This window comes from Coturnix japonica, chromosome 3 (genome assembly GCF_001577835.2).
Source record: "Coturnix japonica isolate 7356 chromosome 3, Coturnix japonica 2.1, whole genome shotgun sequence".
Taxonomy (NCBI): Eukaryota; Metazoa; Chordata; class Aves; order Galliformes; family Phasianidae; genus Coturnix; species Coturnix japonica.
The window spans coordinates 40,778,641-40,794,704 of NC_029518.1; the positions used below are offsets into that span (position 1 = coordinate 40,778,641).

A 16,064-nucleotide genomic window follows, 5' to 3' on the forward strand; every position below is an offset into this window, starting at 1 on the left:
GAGAAGTTCTTGTTTCTCAAAAATATGAATCTTACCACATTTATACCTTTTCCTGCCATCCTCCTTCCTGTCCCCCATTTGCCTGAATAACATACATGCATCCATCACAGTTACAGAGGCTGCACACAACAAGCAGAATTGCCTCTTCAGAAACTTCTGTCTTTTGGCAATGGACCCCCTGTGAATTTCTCTTTCCTCTGTAATACTGTTATTTCACAGATGACGTAAGAGTTCCTTCTTTCTCATTTGTTGACAAGAAAATATGTTACAGATAAAGGAAATATTATCAACTTCCAATATGTTGACTAGCATGTGACTTAGAGTTACCTAGGTAACCTTGATTTGGAAAAAGGAAAGCCAATTTTTGCAAAATCTGGAAACTACTGTTAGGTTTTGTATTAATGTAACTGTTTTCTATAACCATAGCAACAGGTTTATTGAAAGTCTTCTATGTATAATTATTGAAAGGATGCATCATTTTGCTTTTTTTTTTTCCTAGGTTCATAATTACCCCAGAATCTTCAAAATAATGGTTTCCAAATTCAGGCCTCCTCCAAGAAAAACATTTGCCCTAAATTGTACAAAGAGCATGTAAAAATTTCAAGTCTCATTTATGTCTTCTCATTCCCAAGGATAACCATGCACACATCTGTAACCTAGTCAAAGGATGGTGCAGTCACCGCTTTGCAGTCACTTACACACTGAAGCTAAGGAAAGAGCAGAATGCCAGGGAAATGTTTATTTCTAATGCATCTGCCAAAGGAGTGTTCAGTAACATAATCTGAGGCAGCAGTGTTAACTAACAAGCATTATATGTTTATACTGGTTTTGCTTAAAACACAAAGATAAAGTTCCTATTACCTTTATGGATGTAGTGTTAGTCTTACCTATATGTGACAACATCATCACCGATATATCATCACTATATTCTACACAAGATCAAAAAACCCCAAAAATTCAAAGAGGAAGCTTTTGAAGCAATGTCACCGATTTTAACCAATTCTTAAAGTGTTGTGTATCCCAAACATGACTTGTTACCGTATTTTGTTTTTCTTAGAGCTGCAAATGCCTTTGAAATTGTTGCATCTTTTTTTGAAGATGATTGATATTGCCACCTTTGGGTAGATCTCACTGTGACTGTGAGGATAAAACAGACTTTGTTTTTTAAGAGCAGATGCGCAACAGATTCAGATCCATAGCATTTGCTTGCTACTATAGTGATAGTCAGAAATAGAAACAAAGGTGACGGAATTTTCTTAGTTCTTGTTTTTAACCAAGGAAAATAGAATAAAACAGTGTGTTGATGGAGAATGGGATGACTGTTGAAGCTGAGGATCTGTCTGTCATTGCTCAGTTCTTCCTCTCTTATAGTCTGTGTTGTTACACCTTTAACCCTGTTTCTGACGTTTACCCATATTTTGAAATTCGATTTCTTCCTTAATCTAAGCAGAGATAGTAGTCAATTAGACCTGCTACTTCGGCTGGACATTAAGACACTAACACAATGCATCCTGAACTCATCTGAAAGACTCCAGCTTTCTAATGGTTCATGAACATTTTGCAAAGCGTATCTGGACATTCAGCAAACAGATTTAAATTGGGTGAGCACACATTATTCTTTTGATAGTTCTGGAGAGGGAGTGCTGACAAGCTTGCTTGTTCACCTGTTGGAAGCATTCAGTATGGGTCAGTTACAAAACTTTATCACACATTACATAACAGCAACCCGCTTGCATGAGATCATAGAATTATCTATCTTCTAACTAGCTCTTCAGATGGACACTAGCACTTTAGATGAACCTTTGAGCTATAGCCCATCTGGAGTGGACCCATCAATGACCCATCAAGAACATTAATGGCGTGGAGCATCTAAAATCTGAGGAGAAGCTGAGAGACATGCATTGTTCAGCCTGAAGGAGAGAAGGCACAGGAAGGATCTTACCAAAGTGAACAAATACTTGATGTCTGGGGTTGATGTCCAGTGACAGGAGAAGAGGCAACAGGTACAGACTGATAACACAGGAAATTCTGTTCAAACATGAGAAAAACTTTCCTTGCCACTAGGATGGCTGAGCAACAGCACAGGTTGCTTAGAGAGGTCATAGAGTTTCTGTCCTTGGAGCTATACAAAACTCCACTAATTGTGGCTCTAAACAACATGCTCCAGCTGACACCTGCTTTGAGGAGAGGGCTGGGGTATGATGATCTTCAGAAGTACCCATCCACATCAGCCATTCTGTAATTCAGTGATCTGACTGATCTCATAAATGCTTTTCAATTACAAGCAAACTCCAATACACTGGAAAATAAAACTATTTAAAAGCATACAGCAGCACAAAACTTTTGTTAGCATTTACAGTTCTTTCACAAATTATGTGTTTTTGTTGTTTGCTTTTTAAATTAGGGATCTTAAATAGAGCAGCTTAAATAGAGAAGCAGCTGATTAAATTATTCTTAAATACATCATCATTCACACTGCTTTTAAGTAGCCACTATTTCTGCATATTAAATAGTAATTTCCTGCCAGAAGAAGGTGCATAATGACTGTTTATATAAGATATAAGGATGGCTTTGTTGAAAATCTTTGTTCTCCTCCTTTACAAAGTTGTGCATTTTCCTACTGATGAAGTTTCACAGCCAGGCTGACCATTCTGCCTTTTCTTTATTTTATGCCTGAGCTGTAAGTAAGTTGTTTTAAGAATCTCTTACAGAAAAAATAACATCAACAATGTATTTTGCTTTCATACTTCAATTAATGAAAAAAAAATCTTAATATTCAAGTTCCATAAATAATACATAATTGCATTTCATGTGTCAAATAAATCAAGTCTGTCTGATGTATTTTAATTATCACACCGTCTGCATTCAAATAACAATCTGCAAGCGTGCTTAGTATGGAAAGTACCTAGAATTTATTTATACTACTAATATTATCCACTTACCTTTCATGCTACATTTATTATAGCTATTCCAAATGTCCATGCCATACCCACAACAGCTTGCCAACAAGAGTGCTGAATAAGAGGATTTCACTGTGAATGGATCCCTCTCCTGGAGCCACTAGCTCAGAAAGGGAAGTTCTGTGCGTGTAATCATTTGTCTAAAGAGGGTAAGGGCAGAGCTATCAAAATTACTCTCTGATGCAATGCAGTACATATGAGTCTCCTAGAAAGCTGCAAGTTGTAGGTGTCACAGTCACAGCCATTAGGATTACCATGACAGAACCTCAATTTCTCTAAACTGTAAGGTCAAATGATCTTTACATTAATTTTAAACTTTTCTGCCTGAGGAAGCAGTAACAAGCCAGCAGCCTTTTAAAGGTGAAAACAAAGATCTTTTCTGTTGAGCACTGACACTTTCATCCACAGGTCACGGAACACTACTAGCAATTTTTAATGCAAACTACAAGTGGATTACTAGCTTAACAACCACAGAGACTTATAATCACGTACAAATCTGAGGATTCAGCATGAAACTGACATACCAGATCAGAGCTTTAGAAGCTGATTATTTTTATATGCAAAAAAGAACATATTTTCATAATCTGAAAGCCACTGTCTAAAAATGTATGATATCTGCATTGAAAACCACACAAAGAATCAGCCAGCTTACCTACATGATGCTACAAAGTAGATCTGCTAGTCTTTCTACCTGGCTCTCTTCAATATACTTCATTCTTTGCCTTTATTTTAAACTTTAATATAGAAAGATACACTTAGAAAGATATACTCATATAATATGGAGGGGAAAATTTAAAAATATACTTAGGTAAGTATAATTACAGCCACAATATGTCCCATCCAGATGTGATATTAAATGGTAGGTCCTGTTAGCAATTGTGGCAATATAAGGCAGAAACAGAAGGAAAAAAAGGGGATAGCGTAGATGCTGCTTTTCTAGTGTAAGCTGAGTATTATACTAATCTGGTTGGAGAATTCATTTAACAGTAGTTGACTAGACTAAACTTAGTAGCTATTTTTCAAAGCAAGAAGCCTACCTTAAAAATAACTTATTGAGAATTAATTTATGTTATTTATTACAATATGTATATGAACTATGCTTCTCACTTTCATATACTGCTTGATTTTTCTGTTCCATAAGCTCGGATTACTCAATGCTTTATTCAGTAGCATTCTTACTCAGAGTGCTCTTTATTTCTTATGATCTGCAAAGCTGAAAAAGGGTTTCTCTAGTGTATTTATATTGGGTATGAACCGGCAGAACAATAGATACAGCTCCAGCAGAGCTTGTGAGTACAACTGAACCTCTTCCTATTGCAGTATGAAACTAATAAGGTGCATTTTCTACCAGAATAGCTAAATCAACAATTGAGCTGATACTGTCATACCTCATAGACACCTATCATTAGCTTACTGTGAAATCTGCATTTATTGTGCATGCAAATAAGGAAAGTGTGCATTCTTATCAATAGAATAAGACCCAGTTTCACTGCCAAGAAGCCATGTGTTCTTTTGCCAAGAGCAAAGAACTCAGCTGCATGGGCTGCCCAGCCTAATTGTCAGCGCTTAGCCAGCTGCATGCTCCCCATCTGCTAGCCATATTATCAGAGCAGTACCTAGTCTTTTTGGCTAAAAACAGAAGTCTGCATGTTCTCCTTAGCACCACCACCAACCCTAATACTCAAGGTTCTTATTTCTTGAAAGAGCTAGATAAGGAAAAATATTTCCAAACCCTTAGATTCCATCTAAGTAAGAAAGATAATTAATATTAACATTTGTCAGTCTGGCTCAAGATCATTAAACCAAGATAGACTGTTTTGCATGAAAAGCAAAGGTACAGAGAGAATTGCTAGGCCCACTATCCCTGAACATATTTGCAAATGTATGTAGATAGGCATTTAATCTACATTTAGTAAGGCTAATCCTCAAATAAAACACATGCAAAACCAAAGACCTGCAAATTCAGCAGTGACCTGGCAAGAAATCCCTGTGGCTTTTCAGTAGGATGAGGTCACTGCAGATGGCCAGACACATCCTAGACCAGCTCATTTTTGCTGCAGGCCTCTTTGCTCCTGTTCTGTAGTGTCCTGACTTGCCATGAGCCTGACAGGGAACTGCAGCGCAGGGCTTCTGCTTGTCCCTTCTTCACTCAAGTGCTCCCTCTCCTCACCTCCATGTGTAGCAGCAGCAGCATAGCCCACACTGACTTGACTTCCACGTTATTGTGATGCGAGTCATAAGCATGCTACACGCTGCATTATATCTGCAAGGGTAAGAGAAAGGACAACGTGACTTTTGCTCTTGGTTGGACTTCAACAAAGCTTCTGGAAGAAAACTCCAGAGCAAATTGTTCAGGGACTGTGGCTCCCTCTCTCTGGCTCCCTAGTATAGTTGCAGGACAATTCAAGTTACACCTGTTTAGGGAAGGTGTAACCTATGACTTGGGCTGCCTAGCTGGCTCAACAAGCAGGAACGGGTCAGGGTGATGCAAGCCCTGCCCATGCCCTTCCCTGCCAGACTATTTGTTCCCTCATAGGTATCAAGCAGACTGCCACTTTTAAGTGTGGGAGTAAAAGAGGCACACAGTCTTCTTTGAGAGCTACTGACAAAAATAGCCTGGCATTATTACAGTATTTTTAGTGTGTTTAGTAATTTTATTTAGGTGAAAGGATACTAGTATAAGGCAAAATGTGGAGCAAGCAGAAAATAGAACAGCTGTTTGGTAAATGACTGCAGAACCAATAATTTACTATTGTGGTGCTAGAACAATTTAATTGCCAGCAAAGACCAGTTGAGAGCCTTGCAGTAGTAAATGATGCTAGAAGGAAGAAGGGAAGCTTGCTAATCTGCACTGGTGAAAAGGCCAATGCATTCATTGTGCTTGGAATTTGTTTTTGAGGTGTTTCCCGGAAAAGTACAATAGTGAATAAAGTGTGTTTCATCCACAAAAATATATTTTCAAGTGCTCTTAGAAATGAACAGTCACCAGCTCTTATGACACTGATTGCCTAAAAATGGTTCTTTTCAAGGGAAGGAGGACAATCAACCATTCTTGCTGGAAAACAACATTAGCCAAGTTTAAAATTTGTTAGAGAGTGGGAGGTGAGGATGTACAAAATCATACTGGGCTTAAGGTTACAACTGTACAAGCAACGTATTATTTTCCTTTCACTGGACAAAGTCAAATCCTTGTCCTGTTTATGAGCTGCCTATTAACAGCTTTTAAAATTGCAAAACAAAAGCCCTTCCAAATGCGTCACAAATTGAAATTACTTGTACAAAACATTCATCAAACAAGTTTAAGCTAATGCCTGTTGCAGATATTCCTTGGAGTATTTGACATTTCTGCTACGATATTTGTGTTCTGAGTGACATTCATTATACATTTATGCTGCATGAGCAAGTGCTCCTTCACTCAGAAGTCTGCTGCTGTTCTGCACTCGGTTGACTAATGTACAGGGAGCCGTTGTGTTCCCCTTCTGCCAAAGCTCTGAAAACAAGGGAAGGTGGGAAAGCAATGGTGCGTTGGTCAGTCCTGTGCTGGTCTGCCTGCTCAGAGGTGATATTCCCCTTTTTGATTAAAGAAATTTCAGCTACCAGGATGACATACACTTTGACAGATAAGCCAAGAAAGTCCCTTGACAGCTCTTAAAGAGCTAATAGAAGATAAGAATGAAAGGATATTGTTTTACACTGCTTCCAAGGTTTGCATTTATACCAAAGTATAATGAAGAATTCTTTAAGTCCTGGCTCTAAGAGCCTGCAAATATAAACTCAGATTAAACTTCTATTTGCAATTTTGAAGTAAAAAGCCTGAAGACATGATCCAGAGACATTCTAAGGTTTCAGTAGGCAAAACAGACAGCAAACAAAAAAGGACCTACATACTTAGGCCAGCCTCTTCATTCTGGGGACCTGAATCATGACTTCTGAATGCTTGAGTTAGCAATTCTGTATTTAGCAGTGAACAAAATGTTCAAAAATAGCTTCTCACTATTTGTACAGCTATATTTATGCTTGCTAAAAGCCATGCTAAGCTGTTAAAAAAAGAAACCCAAACCTTGGCAGTTAGCGGAGCGTGCCCACAGAGATCAATGTACAACAGTGCCTCTTGAAACTGAAGTTCTCAACTCTTTCTTCTCTGCAGTGAATGAGACTGATGGGCTGCTCTGAAGAACCCCTCGTCGTCCACTACTTTTCCTTTAAGCCTGAAAACAAGAGCATAGAAATTGAACTTCCAACAAAGCAGGTTCACCAAGCAAAATAAATATGTCCTTTTTAAAGTGAAAACCTGTGATCTCAGAACTTACATAATTGGAAAACTGTGCAAAGTATTCCTGATTGAATGCAGACAAGTCTTAACCAGTTACCTGTGTTTCCTACTTGTCTGTTCCAGTCTGATTTATTTCTTGATCTTATCCTCTCCCATGTCTAATCTTTCAGACTGGTTCTTTGGAGCAGAGACTATCAATAACAGAAGGAGAAAGGAGATAGAATCAGATAGAACCTTTTCCACTTTGCTGTATTGTAAACGTTAAATAAATAATAATTTTGACCAATTTGTAGTCTCAGTATTGCATCTAAAGCAATGAAGGAGTGCATGAAGTACCAAAATCAATTTGTTCAGGCCTCACACTGGGAGAGTTCCTCATTCCAGAATACAGGCTTTCAAAGCTTACAAGAGTAATGCAAATAAGTTTTCTTCTCTAGCACGTGTTTTCTTTTATACATATGTATTTTAGATGCAAATTAAAACTATTATGTTAAAAAAACATCCCACATGTTCTACATTATCATCCTCAGTGCTATAGAAACTCCTTACAGCCAATCCAAATCCTTGATATAAGCACTTTACCTGCTGTCCAGAATCAGAAACTGGCCAGCACCTCCTCAAAGCAGGCACCAGCCCATCCTCACCCCAACCTACTTAAGCAAATGTCAGTCAACCACAGCTGCACCTCCTTTAGGGCACCAGCTGTTCTAAATGCACTGGTCTGGGGGAGCAGGAAAGGAGTGCAGGGTGTGTCTGTCACTGTATTTATTAGCACACACAAACAAACAAAAAACCCTTACATTCTTAAAACAAACAATACAAATAAACCCACAAATTAGTAAAAGACTGTAAAAAGAGTATGTATAATTCTCCAACAGTGATCTCCTGTATTTCTGACTAAAAGATTACAATACTGCCATCCACTAACCTGTATGCATGCCCATGCCTGCATCGTGATGGAAAATTCTCCATGTCTCTTTTCCATTTTCAAGTTATTTATTTTGCCCAGAATTCCAGTATGCCTTCCCTTTCTAGAACTTGTTACATCTCTTTGCTGTAAAGTCACGTTGCATTATTTGAGCTATTTACTTCTCTCTGTAATTTTCTTATCTGTACATGACTACATGGATATGTTGCACACATTTTAATGAGACAAACTTATAAAATATGATGGCATGTGCAACCCTGGTTATGAATCTAAAGATTAACAGATTTTAAACTATGCAAAGGTGTTCTGGATGACTGCATGTTTTGCCAAATGTAGCTAGTTGTATAACAATGTTTTGATAGCTTCTGCAAGGCAGATTCTTACACATTGTTCAGTAGAGCCTAACTTAACATTTCATTAAATATGTAAAAGAAGGACACAGAAATAACCCTGATTTTTATCTCCATTAGTGGCTTCTATCCTGATATTCTCTCACTGATACATCATTGATCTGTATAATAAAGAACAAAGGCTGCTGGGCAGTGAGATAATATGAGGACACATTGCCAAGTGATTTTTGAAGTTTCAAAAATGACAGTTCTGTGTAAGAAGCGAATACATGCTGGTGAACTATGTCAGTAACTATGCAGTGTGATTTGCCCCTGCACTGGTTCGATATCAGTTCCTTCTGTCATGGAGGAACTTTCTCACCGCCTTCTACCTTCTCTCCTGGGCAGCAAGCTGTCACAGGAAAAACACACCAAAAAGAGGACAGGAACAAGTCCCACAAGAAACAAGAGTTACTCTGCTTTTCTGCAAATTCTAGCTCTGCAGAGGTGAAATCCTGCTCTTCAGTGACCGTTCAGCCCATCTACCTGAGGAGCTGCCCTTTCAGGACTACTGACAAAAATGATAGTGATAGCTTTCAGCTTTTTGCAGAAATCATTATGTTTGTTCTTGGCCTGATCTGATACCGATTCTTCCTTTTCTCAAAATACCCGGCTCTTTAATATAAATTTGCCCATGCTCTCGTTCTGTTACTTTATTAAAAAGATAAAACCACTTCATTAATAGGAGCTGCTGTTATGCTACTCATTTTCCAAATTAAATGCTTTGGAGTGAAATGCAAAACCCACATGCTCTTCCAGAGGATCTAAAAAATGTGATTATAATAACACAGTCTGTTTGCCAGTCCAACTTCCAACCCTGTACTCAGCAGGAAAAGTCACAGCAAACGTAAGCATGGAAAAAAATATGTAAAAGGTCCTTGCTAAATATTACATTTGTGCATCTGTAGGGATAAGGATGACAGCTAGCCAAGTGCCCTGAGCATTCAATTTCACCATTGAGAGAAACTGTGTTCACACTATTTTCTCTACAAAGACGTCTCTTAGCTTGGATTCTTTCCTACAGTGCTGAATGCCAGCTTGTTCTGGAAAGAAAAGGAGGGGATTTAAAAAGACATGGAATCAAATGGACTTCTTCTGGTTAGATGAGCAATTATAACAAAAGAAAGCTTGCAATTTTTAGTCAGACAGAACTTCTTGCTTTTTTTACAGTATATGCACAAGATAATTTTATTTCTGTTCAATAATTTCCTTTGCTTGTGATGCCCTTCTTGTGTCCCAGGTGACTCTTCTACCTGTGAAATTAAGTAATTATTAGAATGGCAGGAGGAGCCCTCCTAAAAAACTGTATGACTCAGCTCTTTTTTTCTGCAATGAGACCAAATGTTCCAGAAAGATTGGCTGAAAGTACAGAAGACTTTTCTGCAGTTCTTGGTATTCAGGGAAGTGTTTGCACTGTTTACTTTGTGGACCCCATCCAACCTCTTGATTCCCCGTCCTGCTCTTTGCTGCTCACCCCTGCAGAGGGATGTTGTGGGGCAGATCGTGCACATGGAATCATAGAATGGCTTAGTTGAATGGGACCTTAAAACTCCCCCAATTCCTATTCCCTGCCATGGGCAAGGTTGTTGCTCACCAGATCAAGCTGCCCAGGGCCCCGTCCAACCTGGCCCTGACCACCTCCAGAGATGGGGCATCCAGAACTACTCTGGGCAATCTGGTGAAAGGCTTTTCATCAGTAGCTGATCAGATGGGCCCACTAATCCTACTGAACTTCACCTGAGCTAGCTGACAAGGGCAGGCTGGCAGCCTCTGAGTCCTGCAGCTCTGCATTTGGGCCCAGAACAACTGCACCTTTTTGTGTTTCTTTCTAAACCCACTGAATGATGAGCCAAGCCACTTCCTCAGACCCTGAGCCAAATAACTGCCAGGCTTGCTAAACATTTGCTCCTCACTCACTGTGGAATGACTTACTGCTTTATGGGCAGCAGACCACCCGAGTGGAGAGCACCCCAGTAAGATGGATGCCTCCTGGGTGTCAGGGCTTGGTCCTCACAAGACATGCTAGGCAAGGACCACAAGCATCAGGGATCTATGGAAAGGGAACTACTCCTTCCCACACTGGTCTGTACCAGGAGGTAATTTGGAGGTAGCCTGTGACTACTTCATGGAGGAAGCTCACACCTGACAGTATCTGCTCTCCTGACCAGAGGTAGTGCAGGTACCAGCTGAGCAGAATGGATCATGTGGCGCATTGCTCAGCATCCATGGGAACTCTGAGGTTGTCTTTGAGGTTGAAGTTATTTCACCTCCCTTGCCCTTTGGAACAAGCCACACTGTCACCTGAGAGAGACCACATCTAGCAGTAGGTCTCCATGGTTAAACCATATGTGCACAAGCCAAGCCCTCAGAATTTACAATCAAGGATCTCAGGAACACTCAGAGCAGTCATGGTGCCACTGGTATGCAGCAAGAGGTGTGGGAATGAGCATGAGCATGCGAAAGAATGAACACACAGGAGAGGTGTGGGAAGGAGTCACACCTGGGGCTTTCAGCAGATGGCTTCATCCATCCCTATCAACCTGAGTCACACAGCCAGGCGCCGCAGCCAGGAACTGCCACTTTAGTCACCTCTGTTACCACAGCAGGCCACATCACTCGGTCTCTTCTGCTGCCCTGTTCATTTCAATCTGCTTTGTAAAGAGCAGTCAGATGAACTATTATGATGAGCTGGATAAAAAGGTTATCATCCCAACTATTTGCTATGGCTTGAATGCTCGGGTTCAGCTGCTTTGTTCTGTGAAATCATACTACACTGAAGCAAACCAACCTGCTACTGACAGCATATGGAGGAGTGGGTTAATAGAGTGAAAATTTGGAGGAAATAGTTTGGTTTCAGGGACAGCTCAAAGTTCTTATCTGGTTGTGATCTAAGTTATGGGCATGTCTGATGTGGAAATGGCAGTTATTTCTGTCCAAGCCACAGCACATGGGGGCTTTTATGTTGAGGCCACAGATTGGAATGCTCAGATGATATGTTCTTTTCAGAGGGTGATCACTCAGAACAGATAGCCCAAAAACAGTGGTTGGTCACAGGCAACAATATATTAAACCACCAGAGGTGCTTGTACTGTGAATATTAAACCACCCTGTCTGTCACTATAAATTCCAGATCATCTGAAATGTCTATGTCCTTATAAAAGGAGTATTTTAGTAGTCAATCAAACTACATTAATGAAAGCCAAATATATTGTGAGTGATCCCATCTGATTGCTTGTTCTCATCCATGGGATAAAAAATATACTGACCTAACATCAGGAAAATAAGAGAGGATCACAGTTATAGTCTGTCTTCCCTGAAGAAACAGCTCCTAGTCCATCCTAGACTAAAGCCTCTCTGGAAATGCACCACACCACTGAGGCTTCATGGAAATATTTCTTAAGTGAAAAATGAGAGCTCGCTTTTTACTGGAAATACAGAGATTCTTTTCCTTGTAAGTTAGACTCAGTCATACTGTGATCTAGGCAATGTCAGACAGGCTAGGCACTTGAAATACTAGCCCTGTAGCCCTCTAGGTATTCAGGTCTCGAGGCAAGATTTCTGCAAAACCAGGAAAATCACTCAGTTCCATGAGCATCACTATGTACCAAACTACAATGCAAATAAATAAAATACAATGCAAATAAATGCTGAAATAAGGACTTTTGCAGTTTTCCAAATGTCTTTCTAAACTAGTAGCTTGTGGTAGTAACATGCCTCGAAGCTAACAAGTACCTTACATAACTGTAACTCTTGGAAGGTAGGCGATGCTTCTCATTTTTGAAGTTGCCAGAAAGCTCACACTCACTACTCAGACATGGAGGAAGAAGATAGGCATGTGTTGTCACCTTCATTTTAATCACAGGGACCGTGAGCACTGCTTTAGCCAAAGCGTGTCAGATGGTAGGATTAAGACAGCAGGATTCAGCATGGTACCCACCAGCCCATAGAGAACATCTTGCACAATGCCCAGCCCAGGGACATGCAGTGGGCAGCAGCTGCCCTTTTAATCCCCAGCTCTCTCCCCTCCCAATCTCTGCCAGAAGAACTCACAGTAATACTAATAATGGCAATAGAAATTATGAATAAGTGATGATACTTTTAATGTGGCATCTCATATAACAAAATAATAGCAACAAAAGCTACCAAAATAATCATGTCCTCCCCCCCCCCCCCCCCCCCAAAAAAAAACAACAACAAAAAACAAAACAAAAGAGGCAAGACTGAGAACCAAAGAAAGCAAAGCACAGGAGGTGAAAGGAAGTTTCTCTGCTTACTCCCAGTATAACAGACTCTTCCAGAACTGTGCTGTGCTGAACATGGTCCAGTGGCTTTGATGGAGTGGCAGTGGGTAAGAAATTCAGTGCAGAAGTAGCAGGGACAGATTTAAAGGTCACCAGGCTCATTCATTTCAGAAAACAACTGAACACTGCGATACTGTGAGCAATACTGTACTTGCTGTAATTACATCACACCCCATGACTGTTACACTACTCCTTTTTCACTGTCATTACAATATTTTTCTCAATAGAGAACTATGAAACATCAGATATCAGAGGAAAAAATGCAGAGTAGCAAAGGAAATAATGTGCCTACGTGTTCACAATGGAATTGAGATTTGCAGGTACTCATGTTTCACAAGATCATGACTTGCTGCTGGCTGCAGTTAACAAGTCACAAGAATGTGTGAAGAGTTGGGTATCGAAAAGATTTTTTGTACCCTAACAAAACTAATTTAAAATGGGAGCTGTGTGTCTAATTTTCCATTTTCACGTCTAAAAATACTGTGTTTCATTTTATTCATTCTCTACCCTTACTTTCCACCAAAGATTTCTAACTCACTTCTAAGGCACATGCACCAAACATGCACCAACAAACAGCAGGAAGTCTGTGGAGGCTGGTGGAAGTAGGTCATTGTCACAGTTTTTGTGTTTGGTCTTTGGATAAGGCCTGCAAGTGGTGTGCAGAAGCTGCCGATAGTCAAAATGCTATGGTTAGTTTCTTAACTGCTCTTCTTAACAGTGCTTCACAGTGTTGTGTTGTGTGTTAAAAGGGTTACCCCTACAGACGCAACAGTGCAGAAGTGCAGTGTCAAAAGGGGGAACACTGAATAACACAGTAATGGGAAGGGAAACTCTAATTGGATGAACACTGAGTTGCAGAAGCTGTCTCAAGATAATGGTTTGACAATCCCTAAGAAAAAGCATGTGCTTGTATGTTTGAAGTGAGTAAAAGAAGGCCAAACTATATTTCGTATTGATAAATTATTCTGGATCTTTGTCTTTCTCCATTGTATGTCTAATCATAAGCTTCACATTTTCAATTTGATGCTGTTATTGGAGTCCTTATAGAATTAGATTTTGTTTGCACATTGAATAAAATGTTAATGCACCTTGTTAACTTGGCTAGTTAATGGAAACTTGGTCTTGGTAATGTTGTCTTCTGGTTCAAATTGTCATGAAAGCTGTATTTTTGGCCTATTGTTTTCATAACATTTCATAGCATATTCATAGATATGTCTCTCCTTGCTCTTTTACTGCCAATATCTGTAACATTTCCTATTTACTCGCTCTTATTCTACTTTTTATGTCATGCCTGCTCCTCTTTTTTTTTCTATCTATATTATTGAGGCAGGAATCTTCCAAATCTTTTACTAGGGTCAAACTTTTTCAATATCAACTGTAGAATGAATTCAAGGAAAAGCTGTTCTGAATATCTATCATTTTGATTATAAATTACTAGGGACATAAAACAAACACAAATTACTTAGTGATACGGCTCCCAAACTGCAAGCAGACCTTGAATTTTCTTACCTCTAGTCATACCCCTCCTGTTGTTTACTCCATTTATTGTTGCAGAGTGGTTCAGGTTACCAAGGCACAATTAGTGCTATAGGAGTAATACCTTCTGATTGAAGACCAAAGAAGATTCAGTGGCAAGAACTTTTCCATATTATCTTTTGCCAAAATTGAAGTATGATCTCAAATCACATCTATACTTATACAGTAGTTCTTTTTGCTTCCTAAGGACAAAATACTCCTACATATGTGATATAATGCTGAGAAAATTGCAACCACAGTAAGATATTTTGTAAATTGTAGGCAGATCAATTTGAAGGTACATGCATTTTATTCCTATTTTTGCTTTCCCCTCATGACAATTAAGACTATCTGTGAAGAAGGAAGAGTTTTTCATTACTGCTATGCATTCTTGAGCTGTGATCTTCAGTATCGCAGTCTTCAGTAGTAAACAGACCGAGCACAATAACAAAATGTTTTGTGGTTGTTAAAGTATACCTCTCAAAATGAAAGAATTTCAATGGAATTTAGTGGTATTTGTGTTAATATTGGTGTGCAGCCATAAATTAAGAGATCTCTAGCATCCTTGATAGAAGCTTCCTGACACCTTCCATAAGGTGCCTGCTACAGAACAGGTAAGAACATGCATTCATGTGCCATACTTTTAGTTCCAGATATTTTCTAAAGAAAGTAGCCTTATTGCTAACTGACAAATAATAACAATTTGTTAAGTGAAAAATAAGTTACTTTGCTATATTGATATTTTTGTATTTGCTATATTGCAAATACACCAAGTGTTATTCAGTTATGTTTCTTTACATAGATACATTTTGAAGTATGCTCAGCTGCCTTTACCACACAGTCAAGGGTGATATTTTAGCTTCACTGAAATCAATGACAATTCATGATTAGAACAGCATTTTAGTGATTTCATTAGTGATGGGATGGGTAGGTCAAATTTATGGTTGAATTTCGTAACCTTGAAAGCCTTTTCCGACAGAGATGATTCTATGATTCTACGTATGTTTTGAATGAAATATAGTTTATTTAGCATTTTTAGTTTGATTTGTGCGTGGGAAACAAAATATAATATGGGACATGTAGGAATATAATGAATGTTTATATGAGGAATATTAATAATATGACAACAAAGACTAAATGAGAAAAAGAACAAAGTGATCCATTATAAATACAAAAATTGAGTAGATTGAAACAGGAACTGTTTTGATGATATGAATGTATCAGTAACATGAAAAATGGGTAAACTTCCTCACAGTGTGTATGAATGCCACTTGCATGGAAAACAAATCCAAAGATTCATTGTTTTTCCCATCTTATTAGCAGTGAGTACGTCAACATGGAAGGAACGCTTGTTAAGCATATTCTTAAGAACAAATGGAAGTGAAGCAAGCTCTCTTTCAATTGGACTATGTACAGTGTAGGTGGATTTACCTGATTAAATGCAAAGATCTACAGCGTAGATGTCTCCTGCTAAGTTCATCTCACTAAATTTGTGTTGTAATAAATGAGAAAAATAAAAATTCCTAGGGTGTGGCTTATCCCAAAGTAGTACTGTATGTTTAGTTGGACACTGTTTCCAAATGTTTATCTTTCAGTTGGAAAGTGAATCTGATGGTTGAGCAGTTACAGACTAGTTAGTAATGAGTGTCTACCTAGTATCTTAACTTCATCTCAGTTCTGTTCTGCATTTCTTTTCTA

The 16,064-nt window shown here is 39.0% G+C and overlaps 1 long non-coding RNA gene across 1 annotated transcript; it reads right to left on the bottom strand.

Annotated features, from left to right (window-relative positions):
* Positions 1–494: 494 nt before the first annotated feature.
* On the bottom strand, positions 495–7,902 carry LOC107311503. Its single transcript, XR_001554099.2, has 4 exons — positions 7,816–7,902; positions 7,331–7,424; positions 7,021–7,168; positions 495–5,223 (listed from the first exon to the last, which is right to left on the bottom strand). It is a non-coding gene; the product is annotated as an uncharacterized LOC107311503 (long non-coding RNA).
* Positions 7,903–16,064: the final 8,162 nt, after the last annotated feature.